Genomic DNA, 16,331 nt, shown 5'->3' on the forward strand with positions numbered 1-16,331 from the left:
ACTTAAACTGACTGCAGATAAAGTCTTGACATATTTGTAATTTAGTCCAAGAACTTTAAAACCTTCCCCTTACACACACACACACACACACCAATTATTAAATCTAAAATCTTTGAGTGTGACGATTAGCAAATAAGGTATTTGTAGATGTAATCAAAACATAAGTTAAAATGTGAACTTATTGGATTAGAGTGGGCCCCATATCCAAATGCCCTAAATCCAAATGTCCTTAAAGAAGAGGAAAAACACAAGTGAAGCCACAGACACACAAGAAAGAGCCGTGTTCACGAGGGAGGCAGAGATGGGGCTGATTCGGAGAAGCCGAGGGTTGCTGGCCACCACCAGAAGCTAGGAAGAGGAAAGGAAAGTCTCGTCCCTAGAACTAGAAAGAACGAGGCCCTGTGGACCACCTGTTTCCAACTTCCAGTCCCCAAAACCATAAGAGAATAAATTCGGATTGCTTTAGGCCACCTCATGTGCTCTGGGTGCCCTAGGAAACTAACACACTGCCCCAAGGGCCCCTTTATTGATGACAGAAAATCCAGACTCTGCAGGCTCTCAGCTGATCATGCTCAGGTCAGTTGAGCATGAAAACATCCCTAGGATAACACAAACAAGGAAAAATTGTAAAAAGCAGCTTTGCTGTTAATTTGGGTATTTCCTTAAGCAAAACCAGCCTGGCAAGAGTCCTAAGTTGTCTTTTTTTTTTTTTTTTTGGTACTAGGGATTGAACTCAGGGCCACTCAACCACTGAGCCCCATCCCCGGCCCGATTTTGAATTTTATTTAGAGACAGAGTCTCACAGAGTTGCTTAGCAAGTCACTTTTACTGAGCCTGGCTTTGAACTCGAGATCCTCCTGAGGCGCTGGAATTATAAGTGTGTGCCATGGTGCCCGATCTAAGTCTTCTTTGATAATAGCATCTGACTTCCTTTAGGGACCCCTCTCTTCCAATTGAATGAAGTCCTGATGGCATTGTAAATTTCCTTGATATCTCTTTACCAAGAAACTGCCACCTGACCCCAGTTTTGCCACTTAGACTCTCTCCTGGGGTTTTGTCCTCCTGAACACAGGGATGCCAGAAGGAAGAGCGGCATGCCACCCATCAAACTGCCCTAGGAAAGGGACTGTCCAGCTGGACCTGCTGCCTGGGCACTAGGAGTTAACCAAGGCTGGTCCCACCACTCCATCTCTACTGGAGTTGGCTGGAAGCAGGTTTTAGTGCCTGTAATAGAGACACTTGCCTGTACCTAACCCACCCTAAAGCCCTCTGTCCTCAAAAGGAGAACCAGGATACGAGAATGCCTAGGAGTGTCAAATTAACTGTCACACTTGCCACCACAAGTACACATGTGGCTGCAGGCAATGCGAAAGTGCTACTGAAAATACAATCATGCCTTACTATGTGCTTTGTATGCAAATCTTTAATATTAATTTATTTCAGAAATCAAAGCAGCACTGGATAACAGTTTTCTCACCTCAATACTTTCATTTAAGTGTTTCTACCAGACAAAACATGGTATATAACTTGCTGTTTTCTTTCTACGTTTTTGTGATTTTTGATGTAGAGTTAAAGCTACTATTCTATTTTAGTGACTGTGGTGTTGATCCTTGGGTTCTATTTCAAACATTCGTTATATGACCTCTAGTAACTCTGATGGAAATAGATGAGATATAAATTATACATAAAGAGAGAAATCACATGATCACCACAAGTCTCCTCAAGTGAAATCCATAAATGATCTAAATTTAGCTTCCAGAAGCATTTTATTCCATGGGCACAGTTTAATTGGGATCAGGAAGAACCACAGTTCACCAAATAAAACAGGCCTCACCCCAGCTTCCTGGATGCTGCCAACACTCAAAATCCCTAAACTCTGACACCATCACCATGAAAGACCCACCTCAGACCCCTGAAAAATTTCCTGCCAAGTGCTCAGCAGCATTCACAAATTAAAACAGACAAACTCTTTAGCCAACCGTCAGGGATCCCAGGGGCAAAAGGCCATGCCACACCCTGGCCTCTCCAGGACCCCCTGCAAAGCACAGGTCACACTGGTCTTTGTTTCATTTTCATATTTTTTAACTGAGTCAATGTGCTCACCTGAAAGTGCTGGCCCATCGAGTAAGGTATTTTCGTGGGTGACCATTTGGCCAGGGAAAAGCAATCTCTGTTTCCAATCCCTTCTCTTGTCCCTGGGGCCTGAAAATAACACCAACACCAATTTCTCTCAAATCTGAGGAGCTATTGTACCAACTTGAATAAGTCAGTTACTCTTTCTTTGCCTTGGGGAGAAGGGAAAAAAAAAAAAACCACAAAACCCAGACAGGACTCTTAGCGTAAACCAGACCATGGGACTGAAAAGATTAATATTTTCCATGGTCAGATGAAACATGGTATGTAAATGCAAAATGGCCGGGTGTACATTATTAAATTTCTATTACACTCAAATTAGTTATAGAGTGACATTTTGACTGTTTCCTCGGTATAATTCTCATAACTCCACCTGTCTGACATTTCCTTCCTCTCTTGGGCACATGTAGAACAGGTCCCACTTTGTGGGAGAGGGGCCACCCTGCAGAATTTCAAGAACACATTCCAGAGAAGGCTGCTGCTGAGGCACATGCAGGAAGTCTCCAACTCTCCCAGGTACCAAGAGGTTCACTGCCCCCAGGACTCATTCAGCCAAGAACTACCTAAGGAAGAACAGAGAAAATTCCCCAGAAAAGAAAAAGAATCCCAAATCCTTTCACCTCCTTGTAGTCCTCAGGGACAAAAACTCATTGAATAACGAAACAGACTCTGTCCTTCCTGATCTGAGGGGTGCTCTCAGAGAAAAATCACAAAGATTAAAAGCTTAGCACTCATTGTCTGGAAGAAATGCCGGCAGCAGTAAGTATACTGAGGAAGGGGTGTCAGAATGGAGATTTATGAAAGAAAGAAAGAGAGAGAGAGAGAGAGAGAGAAAGGAAGGAGAAAAAGAAAAAAGGCAACAATCTCAAACAAATGACCTCTACTGTACTGAGGCCAAGGACAGGAGGAATGTTCATGAGGTGTCCAGTCCCCACCCTATTCCTGCTCTTTCCTTATATCATAGCCAGAGGTCCAAATGGCACTGCATTTGAGGTGTAGCCTCTCACACCTGCCTCCTGGTGAGGTATCCAATTCAGGCACAGGTGTCACTCTGGTGCAAATTCTTCTGTCTTGGAGAGATCCAAGAGATGCTACCTTTAAAAAGTCCCCAAGGATGTTGTTATAATGTGACAGAGGGAGAAGCGACCTGGCCTTCTGATCTGGAGTTGTGGGTTTTGGGACTGGAGGTGTAGCTCAGTGGCAGAGTATGTGCTTAGCATACACAAGGTCAGGGTTGATCCCCAGCATTGCAAAGAAAAAAGAGAGTGGTCTCGTCCTGAAACACAGTCATGGGTGACGCTGCACTGTGAAGCGATGGCTTCTCATTTCCTCCTATGGTAGCCTGGACAGCAGGGGAAAGTGAAACCATCACCCCAGAGGCCTCCCTGCAGTCATACATCAATGGTTTGCTCCCAGAATGGGAGGTAGTGGAACCTTAAAGACCAGGCCCTATGACAGGTCTTTAGGTCACTGGGGACATGCCCTTGAAGAGGAGAAAGGGACCCTGTATCCCTGCTGTCTCTCACTTCCCGTGACCTGAGGAGAGCAGTTTGCTCTGCCACCGTATGGGCCACACAGGCCCAGACCAATGGAGCCCGTGGGTCATGAACTAAAACCTCTAAAAACATGAACTAAAATAAACCTTTGTCTTTATAATCTGATTATCTCAGGTATTCATTACAGTCATGAAAAGCTAACTAACACACTATCCTTAAAAAAAAAAAAAAAAGACCATTACCCCAGTTTGAGGGGAATGGTTTTAAGTAATTCTTCTCTTGAAGGAGCCAAGATCTGGCAATCAGTCTGTGGAAACATTTGGGTGGCTGCCCTGCTTTTATTTTCACATGTCATCAAGAAAGATTTGTGACAGAGGAGTGACATTCCTACTACTCAGTCCAAAAGTTGAAGCGGCTTCTGTGGCCTTTTGTCTGGGTCTCTTTCCTCATCTCCCTCTCTGGAGAAGCTGGTTCATATGAATATCTTTGAAGTCTTAAAATGGCCTGCAAAGCTCTGCATGATCTGGCTGCTCCCTGCTGTGCCCTCTTAGCTCACTGCTATCTGCCTCTTGATCACTGTGTTCCAAGTCTGATTCTGGTCGGCCCTCATTCTAGAAGCAGTGCCTGTCTCGGTACAAGCCTTCCTACCTCCGTCAGAAGGTCCATGTGAGTCTAAGGCCCTTCTCTAATAACGTGTCAAGGTCCCCATGTCATCTAGAACTTACTTCCTCAGGGATTTTCCTGTCACCAGACCTTCCTCCTGCCACTCTTACTCCACTGGATACTATGTTTAGCCTGTCTAACACCCATTCCATTCTTCCTTCCCCTATTTTACAATAGCCATGCCAGTTGCCTATGTAGATGCCACCCAAGCAACAAGACCTCAATCAATCAGGGTGATCCTGTTCCTCTTTCTACAATTCATATGACTTCAGATCATCCAATCAGATATTTGACAGTTGGAGGAGCCACTGTTTCCTTTCTCTTTCTGCCCATAAAAAGAAAAGCAAATACTCTGAGGCTTCTGAGCAGATACAGAATAGCCAGAACAGGAGCCTACTCTAGGCCAAGCAGAGAGAGCAAAAGAAACTGGGTCCTTGGTTACATCCCTGAGCCATTGAATTAAAGCAATGTAAAGGTTACCCTTCAAAATGTTTATTTCCAAGAATAAAAACACACCCTCATTATTTAAGGCACTTTGAATGGGCTGTAATAATAAATACATTTTCTGTCCTCATAGAGCATACAATCCAACAAGGGAGAGAGAAAAGCACCTAATATAATGCTTACTGAACTGAAGGAAGTGGGATCCTGGGAGACACAGAGGTGGATCAGGCTATGATTTGAATATGGTTCATCCCCCCAAAAAACTCACACTGAGGTTTGATCCCCAATGTAACCATGCTGAGAGGTACCTGAGCCTTTAAAAGGGATTTGGGTAATAAAAGATCTGCCCCCATGAAGGAATTAACACCCACCTCTTGGGAGTGAGAAATTACTCCCAAGAGACTAGGCAAGCTACCATGAGAGTTGGTTGTTACAGGTGAGGCTGCCCTTTGTGTTTTGTCCCTTCTGCCTGGGCCACCTCCCTTCTGTTTTCTGCCATGAATTCACTGTCACACAAGTTAATCTTCTCATCCATAAGGGTTCATCTTCCCTGAGGCCCCTTCCCCACTTTCTCTGCTTTCTGGACACCATGAGTGGAGCAGAGGTCTTCCGCCATGCCCTCCACCATGATGTTCTGCCTCACTTTGGGCCCAGAGCAATGGAGTCAGCCTGGCCTGGGATGGACCTTTAGAACCATGAACCAAAATCAACTTTTCCTCTTCTAAATTGTTCTTCTCAGATATTTTGTCATAGCAACAAAGAGCTGACTAACATAAGATCTGCTCTTGAAGGAGCAGATCTTTTGCTTCCTGGCCCATCACTCCTGCTCACCTTCCATTGGCCACATGGCAATGCCCAGCCGAAAAGGAGTATGGGAGATGTAGTCTGACTGTGTGTTCAGGAAGAGAATAAGATGGAATTGACTGCTAGAATCTCTTCCATGTTATGCTTGTGTTAAGGACTCAGATGAAGTCAAGTTCATACCAAGACCTATGACTGCCCCATGGAGATTAATAATTTGCTCCCTCCCCTTCAATTCTTCTTTAAATGTTTGTTAAAAGTTTGTTTTGAGGTAAAACTGAAATCTGTTGACCGTAAGGGGGGTAGACAGCTATAGCTTGACCTGTGGAAGTCCTGCCTAAATGCTCACTCTGGTTCCTGAGATGCCCCCAGATCTTATGAAGATCCCCAGTCCTTTTTTAGGGCTGCCTCAGACTGTGGCACATCCCTAATCTTCCTGTGATTCAGGATTTTTGGGTGCAATGCCACCAGAAGGTTGAGGGAAGAGGCACCTCTGGGATTAGGAATCTCCTAGAGGAACCACACCACCCAGCAAGCTTAATCCCTCAGAGAGAGACACCCGCCTCCAGCCAGAGAGTTCTGGGACCTCAGTAGCTCAAAGGCAAGGGGGAGGTCACACCTGGCTAGGTGAGGCCTTGTGCCAGGTCTAACTTCAGCCATTTGAGTCCCTTCCCTTCCCACACTGTGAGGATGACTGAAAGATACCTGAAGCACAAGAGGGGATTTGGGGTGACGATTGCCTGAATGAGCCCAGGGAAGAGGCCTCATCTTTGGCCTACATCCTAAGAAGAAGGACGTTTTTCTTTGGAAGCATTAATAAGTGTTGATATAGCTGCAGGTGGCCCATGTGGCTTCCTTGCCTCATTGCCCCCACATACTGTGTCTGAGGTAAAAGGGGATCCAGACAGGTAATGTCCCACAGACAGCTGGTTCTGCCTCCTGATACGGTTTAGATATTAGGAGTTCCCCAAAAGCTCATGTGTGCCACAATGCAAGAAGGTCTAGAGGAGAAATGATTGGGTTATCAGAGTCTTAACCCAATCAGTGGATTGATCCCCTGATGGGATTAACTGTGTGGTAACCATAGGTGGGTAGAGCATGGCTGGAGGAGGTGGGTCATTGGGGGTGTGCTTTGGGGGAATATATTTTGTATCTGGTGAATGGAGTCTCTGTCCGCTTCTCTCTGCCACACTCTTCCTTCATGATGTTCTGCTTCACTTCAAACCAGCAGGAATGGAGTCAGCTATCTATGGACTTAGGCCTCTGAAACCATGATTCCCGAGTACACTTTTCCTCCTCTAAAATTGTTCATGTCAGATCTTTTAGTCATTGCAGTGAAAAGCTGACTAAAACACCTTCTCTTCTTGTATCTCTCCTGGGTGCCAAAAGAAAGACTCCAATTCCATAAGCCAGAAAATGAAATGATTTCTTCCTGAAATCTAGAAATAATCCCTGAAAGAAAAAAGCAAAACTTTTATACCAAGTTGGACGTATGTTGTTACAGTGAAGTCTCACAAAGACCTTCAGGATTGGTGTTCTAATCCTCATGAGCTTTCATGGTGAACATTGGACATATGTTGTTACAGTGAAGTCTCCCAGTGACCTTCAGGACTGGTGTTCTAATCCTCATGAGCCCTAAGGCTCAGAGGAGTTAAGCAACTTGCCCACGTCCACAGAGATAGGAAGAGGTTGAGTAAGGGCCTTTTTGTCTGCAAAGCTGGTATTCGTAACCCCCTAAGCTTTGTGGCCCTGACACCCTTGGTCATGGTGGGCGGGGCAGAGGACTCCCTGCTTGCCCACTTCTTGCACCATAGATTTCCTCCTCTGCAGCTGGAAACTCTTCTATCTCAGGTTCTGTGCCTGAGCCTGCCTGAGCTCCATCACCAAAAGGAGGATGTTTCTGGGATGCTAAAGGGAAACTCAGGTGACAGAACTAGCAATACAAAGGCTCCCTCCCCCTTGGTCACTTCACTTTGGGTGGCTTTTGAAGTGACTTGCAATTGTGCCCACATCTCAGGATCTGTGGTTCTTCCTCCCCTCCCAACTAGAGCTGAGAATGGAGGGTGACCCATCCAACACAGACGTCACTTTTTGGCCTAATAACTGGTGTGGGCTCTGGCCATTGTTTTCACCTGGCAGACTGGTGTCTGGCTGCTTGAGCAATACAGAAATGCAGGCTTGACCTTCACCTGTGCAAACAGTCACAGGATGCAGCTGAGTCCTCCACAGGCAGGAAAGACCTGGAGTTGCTCTTGACCCTGCTGCTACCTCCGGCTGCTTGACTTCAGACCATGTCCTTCCCTCTCCAAGCCTGCATTTTCCCCTTTTAATGCAGGGGAAGGGAGAGCAGTCCTTAGGATATTCCAGTTTTAAACTTTTCTGGAAAAAAATAATAACATTTTAAAACTCTGAGTCCTTCAGTGGCTTTCTGCAGGCAACCTTACTCAAATAAAGTTGGAAATGGTTGTTTGGGGTCTATTCTCTTCAGGGACAGTCTCTGTCCCCCTTTCAACCTCTTTTTTCCTTTCGTTTATTCTTTTTTTTTTTTTTTTTCAGAAAACAAATCCTATGGATTAGTGAGTCAAAGTTCCAAGGATGTCCTCCTTGCATAGAATCATCATTTAAAATGTTTCTTCTTTCCGTTCTTCCTGGTTCGAGGGTTTGGTGCACAGGTCAAGCCTGTATCGGGCTGCTGCTAGGCCATTTCAAACCCTCCCCAGCCAGTTCTATCCAAGCTGTGGGGAACTTGGCAGAGAAGGGCCCGTGGGTGCCTCTGCTGCTTTCCTAGGAGCCTTGCATTCAGCCTGTCTTCCCAGAAGAAATTTGACAAACATCACAAATCTGGATGGCCCTCCCAGAGTGCAGGAATATTAAGAGCAAGCCAGATTGAGTCGTGAGGCTGAGCTCATCCAGGGAGCCAAGGAAGAGTGCCTGGGCCTCACTCTGTGGTGGCTCCCAGGGGGACCATGAACACATCACCACACATCCCAGGGCCTCAGTCTCTTCATCTGTAAATCTAGAAGGTTGGGCTATCTGAAACAGAATAGATATTAAATGGATCAAAGACCCTTTCCAACTTTGAGATTCTCCAACCACTTTACAATGTAGGACTTTGAAAATGCCCCCTACATCCTTTCTCTTTGGCATGGAGTCCTGGGGACACAACAAACCCAACCATCAGGTTTTCCTTCCCCTCCAACCTACTCCTCCTCACACGCCCCTGTGGCAGCCTGTGCCCCTGCCCAGCCTGTGCCCCTGCCCAGCCTGTGTGGCAGAGGGTGGATTCAGAGTGTGCTGTTTCACTGAACTCAGACAACGAAATGCCCTTGCAAGGGAATCTGTTGCCTCCAACACCATGTGGAGCCTCCAGCTGGGTGGTTTTTAAGAATTTTCTCCCTCCTTGGGGCCAGAAAGTTGATTTGGTCAATGTTCAAGCTTAAAAACTGGAAAGTTTACCTGAACACCTGGGAGTCTTAACCTCCGGGAACCACCTCCTCTTAGCCTCCAACAGACACCTCCCAGAGAGAGGGCATGGGGTGAAAACAGGTCACACCCCACCCTGTGACATTCTCAGCATCCCAGCAGGAGAGCCAACCAGTCCTGCCAGTGTCCCAGAGTCAAAACAAAGCTCCTTTTCCGTGTACTTTTTCTTCCTTGGTGGCTTAGACTGTAAGTCATCAGGAAGCATGGTCTAGTGCCCCATGCTCCAGACAGACAGCCTGACCTCTGTCCTGGCGCCCCAGTCTGGCCTGAGCCAGACACCACACTCCCAGGACTGTTTTCCCATCTGTAAAATAACTGGGATCTGTCACTGAAGAACACAGCCCCCTCCCTCATCTGGTGACAGTTGGACTTCTAATTAGCCCATCTTGCAGGATGAAGTCCTTACAGAGAGTAAGGAAAGAGTCAGTGATGTTTTAGGGGTGGGGTGGGGGAAGGTGAAGACTTAGGGGATGTCTTTTCTACTCTCCTGGCCCGGAGGTCAAGGGTCTGTGAGCTGAGCTTCCTTTTGTAGCAGAGCAGATAAACAGAGGCCCATTGTGGATAACACTTGGGTGTCTCTGGTTCAGTAACACCTTCAGAGGTGCTGCCTTAAGCATCCCCCTTCCCTCTCCCACCCTCAGAGAAAAGGCTGTTTCCTCTGCCCCACCCCTGGCCACCCGCTACCCTGCTTTGCCTACCTGGGGTTGCCAACTCACTTACCTAGTTTCAGAACCCAATTTCCCCCTGCGTCCATCTGCTGCTTAGGAGCACTCTTCCTATACCTGCCCTTTATGTTCTGTCCCTGAGACCTTGACCCAACCGCAGTGGAAAATCTTATGTCCTGCAGCCTGTGCTGGTGTAACAAAGTTTGGGGGGAGCTCAGAAGCTCAAGGTGAGCCCTGAGGCTGCAGGAGAATGAGTCCTTCCAGTCACCTTCTGTCAAGCCTCTGCGAAGGATTTTCATGGACTGCTCCACCCGCCTCCTCCCACCCTGGCCAACCCCCCCCACACACAGCTGCCCGAAATAGGTTCACAGTCTCAGATTAAAAAAACTTCATGTGCCCATCCTCATTGTACCAGGTGTGAAGCCTCACCCTTATGGGGAGGAAAGACAATAGGTGCCATGTGGGCAGAGAAGTCAAGTGTTTAAAGAGGCAGGTATCCTTGCTCCTGCTGGACACAGCTCTTGGCTCTGGGATGAGAGCTAAGGCACTGCTTCACTCCAGCCTGTGCATCAGAATCTGGGCCGCTGCAGGTGGATTCAATGGGAACTCCAGGAGAGTTCTCCAGATATACAGTAATTTCAAGCTCCATTTTGCAGTTTGGGAAATTGAGCACAAGACAGGAAGTGATTTGTCCAGAGTTAATTTGACATTTGGGACAGAGCTCCCAGAATAAACCGAATTTCCTAACTTAAAATTCTCCCAAGGCTGAGGCAAGAGGATGGAGAGTTCAAAGCCAGCCTCAGCAGAAGCGAGGCACTAAGCAACTGAGACCCTGTCTCTAAATAAAATACAAAACAGGGCTGTGGCTCAGTGGTTGAGTGCCCCTGAGTTCAATCCCTAGTAGTGCCCCCCATCCCCAAAATTCATTTCTCTTCCCATTATGATTTTCTTTCTGGAGCTAGCTTCAGGAGAGAGGGTCTTAATTTCAGTGCACCATCAGAATGATCCAGAGAACTTTCAAAATATGCTATGGCAGGCCTCGACCTAAAATTCTGCTTTCATTGTTCTAGAATACAGCTTGGGCTTATGCATTTTTAAAAATTCTCTTGAGTCATTCTGATGTGTAGCCATGATTGAAAAGAAGCCCCTTCAGAGAAAGACAGAAAAGAAGAGCAGAGAAAAATAATACTGGGGAGATCAAAGGAAGGAAAATTTCTTCTGTAGGTGGAATCTTGAGATCTGTGAAAATAAGTCGTGCTTGAGCTGGATCTTGAAGGAAAAGTAGGATTTCAGTACTCTGACATTGCAAAAATGCTTTTCTGGAGAGGGGCCTATGAAGAGGTATGGAAAACAGGAAGTCACTGTTGGGAACTGGAGAAAACTGGTAAATTAGGACTGCAGAGTGGGCAGCCTTACAAGCTTCAATGCCACAGCGGGAGGGAGGGTGGCGTGAACTATCAAGCTCTTGTGCACCTCAGACTTGCCCTCAAGGCTTGTTCAAACAGACTACTGGGCATGCTCAGAGTCTCCCTTTCAGTGGATTTAGGATGGGACTCAGAAAGTTGTATTCTAATAAGTTCCCAAGTGACAATGATGCTTCTGGTCTCCAGAAGACACTTTACGAACCCTGGGTGGGGTTAGGCAGAGGGAAATTCCAGAAAGTCCAATCCTGGATTACTTGGAGACCATGTTAAACAATGAAAGAGGCTTTAGCAAGAGAGGAACACTGATTTGATGTGACAGGAGAAGGTGGATGTGGGGACATGGGGAGCAGCCTGGAAGCTAAGGTAAGGGGCTTCCACTAGAAAAGAACCCCATAGCCCTCGCCTCATATTCCTGACCTCTGAATAAGGCCTAGAGTATTCCAGAATGAATACTTGGCCCTGCTCCCCAAAAGTCACTGTGTGTGACCTAAGACTCCCTCGTGGGGATGGGGACTGCAGAGGGGATAAGGCTTTACCAGTGGATCTTTACCACATACAGTGCTTTGGGCCTACGTCCCAGTCATTTGACAGAGCAGGGGTAGGACAGAGAGCTCTGGTCTTCTGATCCACTCAGGGGGACAAAGGCATGTCACCGTCTTGCTCTGAAGCCTTGCCTTTCAGTGCCTTCACATTTCCAGAGCATTCCCTGAAGCAGGGGCTCTGGATCCTGGCTGCACACTGGAATCATCTGGGGAGCTTTCACAGAGCCTTGTCAGGCTGGGGATGTAGCTGCGTTGTAGAGTGCTTGATCAGCATCAGGGAGACCCTGGGTTCCATCCCAGCCCTACTAATACAATAAAATTTAATGAATAAAATAAAAGAGCTTGTCCCAAGCTACATCATGCCAATTAGAACAGAACCTCTGGGTAGGACCCAGGCTTCTAAGGTCCCCAAGGGATTCCAAAGTACAACCCCAGGCTGATTTGCTGAGGGTGTGTATACCTAGCCCTCAAATAGCACACTATGAAAATGACATTTCCTCCCCAAGAAAGTAGTTTGAATGTGTTTCATACCACCCCACCCGTCCTCCCACACAATGATAGGGTCAAGGGACAGGCCTGGCCTTTCTGACCCCGTGGCCTGCTGTGCAGCGGGGCAGGGGCTGTTTCCCCAGCTGTCGGGTGTGGACCTGGATGCCAGGACCTGCAGGGCGGGCGCGGGAGGCTTGAGTGCCCAAAGTCCAGGCAGGACTGCATTCCAGGAGACTGGACAGAAAGGGAGCAGAGGGGGTGGGTGGGGGGTGGGGAGAGATGAGGCACAGCTCTGAGCCAAAACCAAGAGGGAAGTTTTAAAGACCCCAGAAACCCTGTGGGAGGCACAGGGGTGTGGTGGTGGGAGGTGTCTGCATGAATGCTGGACAAGCAGGCAACTCCCCAGAGTGGCTCTCAGGGCATCCTCTAAGTGGAGAAGCCCAGCCCGGAGAGGGCAGAGCGCAATGGGCCTCATTTCCTAGTCTTCTGACTGTGCTCAGGAGGCCCAGAGGTGAAACAGAGAAGCAGAGGGAGCTCACCATGGGGGAGAGCTGGCTCCAGGGAGATCTTGAGATGGGGAGCTAGGCTTCCACAATTTGGAGAGTCAGATTCGAGGAAAATAGTGCAGAATAGCACATACAATGTGAGGTACAGGGCCTTGAAGGAGCTCAGGCAAGTGGGGGGCCCTGACTTGACCCTGCTCTGGCAACCTACTAGAAGTTTATAATAAGACATTTATTTCTTCAGTATCTCATTTCTAAATCTTGTCTCATTTCCCCTTGTGCCTTGTGTGGTCCAGCAGGTACTGTTTTCCTTGGGACTCCCTGTCAGACAAGGGGAGACAGACATCCATTTTTTTTTCCTGGGAAACTAAAGAGTGGAGGGGTGTGTGTCCGTGGTCGGTCATCCAACATGTCAGTGCCATGCTCAAGCAAGGTCCTCAGTGCCAGCTCTGCACCATTCCTACACTCACAGCTTACATCAGGGCCCACTGTGGGTGTCAGGAAGAGAATAAGTGTGGCAATCTCTATGGTGACTCAGATGTCGCCTAGCCTGATAATGACAAGATCTGTGCCCTCCAAGGACCACCAACTCTAGCAAGATGACACTTGGGCAGGTAAGAGGCGTGTGTGGCACCTGAGAAGGCAGGACAGAAGGAGGCAGGCACTTGACCCGACTGTTAGGGCAGCTGTCCCTGATGCAGCAGGGATAGGAAGGGGCCCAGGAGACCTGCCTACATTCACGAGGCATTCATTCATGGCACAGGGGTTCCTGCAGAGAAAATAGCCACAACATTTATCAAACACCAGTTCTGTCAGGTCTTGATCTAATCCTGAAATACATGAAATCATTGAGTCTGCACAATAGCCCCATACAATGGATCCTACCATCAGTCCCATTTTGCAGATAAGGCAACTGAGGCACAGTGAGGCCAAGGAGCTGTTCTCAATCTCAGAACTATTTAAGTGATGAGTCTTGAGTTCTCAACCCAGGTAGTATGACTTCAGAGCCCATACAGGTATAAATCTATGGGAGGACAGCCTGGGGCTTTTTGGAAATTCCAAGAAATTCAGCATCTCACACACAGGAAGCACAAAGGAGGCCCTCAAGGAAGGAGGCTGTGGAGGTCAAAGGGGCAGGATGGATCTCAAAGGGCCTAGAAGAACAGGTCAAGTTGTTCAGGTAATAAGTGACCCAGAAGAGGCAGAGCTCTTTTTTAAGTAAAAAGCATGGTGTGATTAGATCCAGGATTTAGAAGGGTGACTCTGTACAGATGTGATTATCAAAGGGCAATTGGCAGCCATCAGATGGAATCAGGGGACTTCTAAAGATGTTACTGCAAAGTCCTGGGGTATCACTAAGGTGAAGAGACCAGCCTGAAGTTCCTCTGGCCCCAGTGACTAGCTTTCCAGCCTGGGGGTAGGGTGGAAAGGTCAGCTCGATGCCATCAACAGCACCCTGGATTTGGAACCAGCAGTCCTGAGCTTGGTGACCACATCCCCACTGACCACCTTGGTGAACTAAATCCTTTCATCTCAAATTCACAGTTTCCTCATCTAGACAAGAGGCATAATAAATCTTTCTCTGCTTGACTCCATTTTTATGAAATTCAAATAATATAATGCATGTGGAAAATGGCCCACAAGGATTATTGATGACACGTTGTAACCTTCAAAATATTTACACAGTTAGCTAGTGAGATAGCTTGGACACCAGGGGCTTTGCTTCCTTGGGCTCAAGTGCCATTGCCTTGGCAAGCACCTCACAGCTCTGCATGTCCCTTCTTCCTGCCTCTACAGGATTCACCAAAGCTTTCCTCTTCCTCAAAGCACAGTCCAAATGCCAGGTAGATATTCTAGACCCCCAGCTGAAGAAGGAGACCTACTTTCGGTCTGCTCTCTAGCTTTGTTTTTAACTTGAGTTGCAACCTCCACCGGCTCTGGGTGTTGCCAAAGACTGGTGCCCTTCTTAATTCTGTTTGCATCTTCCGGAGTGCTTAACCTATGTGCCAGCACAAAGGACACTCTCAATGCATTTTTATCAAAAGATTAAAAGAGCGAGTGAGTGAACAGACCGTGGTTCCACAGAGATGCCTGGGCCGACAGTACCTCTCCACCAGGACAGAGGACAAGAGGAGATCTAGTGACTGCCTAGGAGGGTCAGAGGCATGAAAGACTTCTAACAACCTTCCAGATTCTACTCTTTCCCAAAGACAAACATAGAAATAATAGTAGGAAGAATAACTGTATTCACGAACAGTTATGGAGTCCTGTTCAACAACAATTTTGCAAAGTGTTTTACTGAATTGTCTCAATTAAGCCTCACAATAAATTTTTTTCAGGAGGTAACATTTTTATCCAGCACCTAGCACAGTGCATAGGACGGAGATAGTCCTCAGTAAGTTTTGAAAAAGAATATAGAGAGGAAACTGAGTACAGGAAGGTTAAGTGACTTGCCCAAGGTCACACCATCAATAGTGGGCAGAGTGGAGATTCAAATCCCCCTGGAGTTGAACTATACTGGTTCTCGGCAGAGAAAGTTTATCAGGCTGCAGGAGGTCTGAGGGAGTGGCAGATGCAGTGAGGGTGAAGGCCACAACAGAACCCCCACCCCACTCCATGATTCTGCATTGTCAGCCTTCCCTGCCAGAAAGTCGGGTATGAGTCCCAGCCCCCTCAGAGTAGGGGATGGCTACAGTATCCAAGCCTGGTAGAGTGTAGCACACAGGCATTGATGATGGAGTTTTATTTGCTGGGGTCTTCCAGACATTTTCTTCAGAGTTTTTTTTTTTTTTTTTCTAGAAGGATTTGGACAATCTACATTACAGATGCCCAGCTGGTCAGAAGCCTGTTATTCAGAACCAAAGGGTGGCCTGGATGTGGAGTGTTTTAGGACAGATGGCTGATAGGAGAAGGGACCCAAGACAGAGAGGGCGTGAATGTGCGCCTTGGGTCTGGGAGGAGAGATGCTTCTCTGAGCCCCATCCCTCCCCAGTCTGCTCCGCTGCCCCTGCTGACATCTGATAAATGCTTCCTGTGGAAATGTTTACCCAGGAGGAGATCCATCATCTTCCCCTGCCTACCAGGGGGGTGGAAAGAGGAGAGGCACTGGTTCCTGTGTGCCCCAGGAGGTGTGAGACAGAGGCTGACACAGAAGAGTCTGCAACAGAATGCAGGTACCCAGCCAGGAGGTCACAATTTTAGGAGCACACTCCAGCCTATTTGTCACTTTTTTTATTCCCACTTTTCCCCCATTTCTTTTAAATTAATCTACCACCTGTCCTTGTGGTACCTGGGAAGTTGTAAAGGAAGCCCTGGGAGCTGATCCCTTTTCATTTATTTCCCTCCTTTACAGGACAAAGAGATAGGCCACTGATGTGATGGGCACATCCAGCACCCTCTACAATGGATCTGAAATTTGGGGAGCAGGGTGGCCTCAGGCCAAAGGTCAATGTCTCCTGGTTCCAGCCTCAGTGGGCCATCATGTCTAGACCGGCGGTCATGTGTGTTGAGGACAGTATGCCATCATGCTCCAGAGGTGTCAGTCCCATCTGACTCAGTCAGTCCACACTGACTCACTCTGTGAACTTAAGCAGGTCCCGGGACTTCTGTGGCACCTGGATGTCCTCACCTTGGAACAGAGTCAATGGTGCTACCTGCAACACAGACTCCAGGGAGGGCCAGCTAAGGG

This window comes from Marmota flaviventris, chromosome 8 (assembly GCF_047511675.1).
Source record: "Marmota flaviventris isolate mMarFla1 chromosome 8, mMarFla1.hap1, whole genome shotgun sequence".
In the NCBI taxonomy this organism is placed as follows: domain Eukaryota; kingdom Metazoa; phylum Chordata; class Mammalia; order Rodentia; family Sciuridae; genus Marmota; species Marmota flaviventris.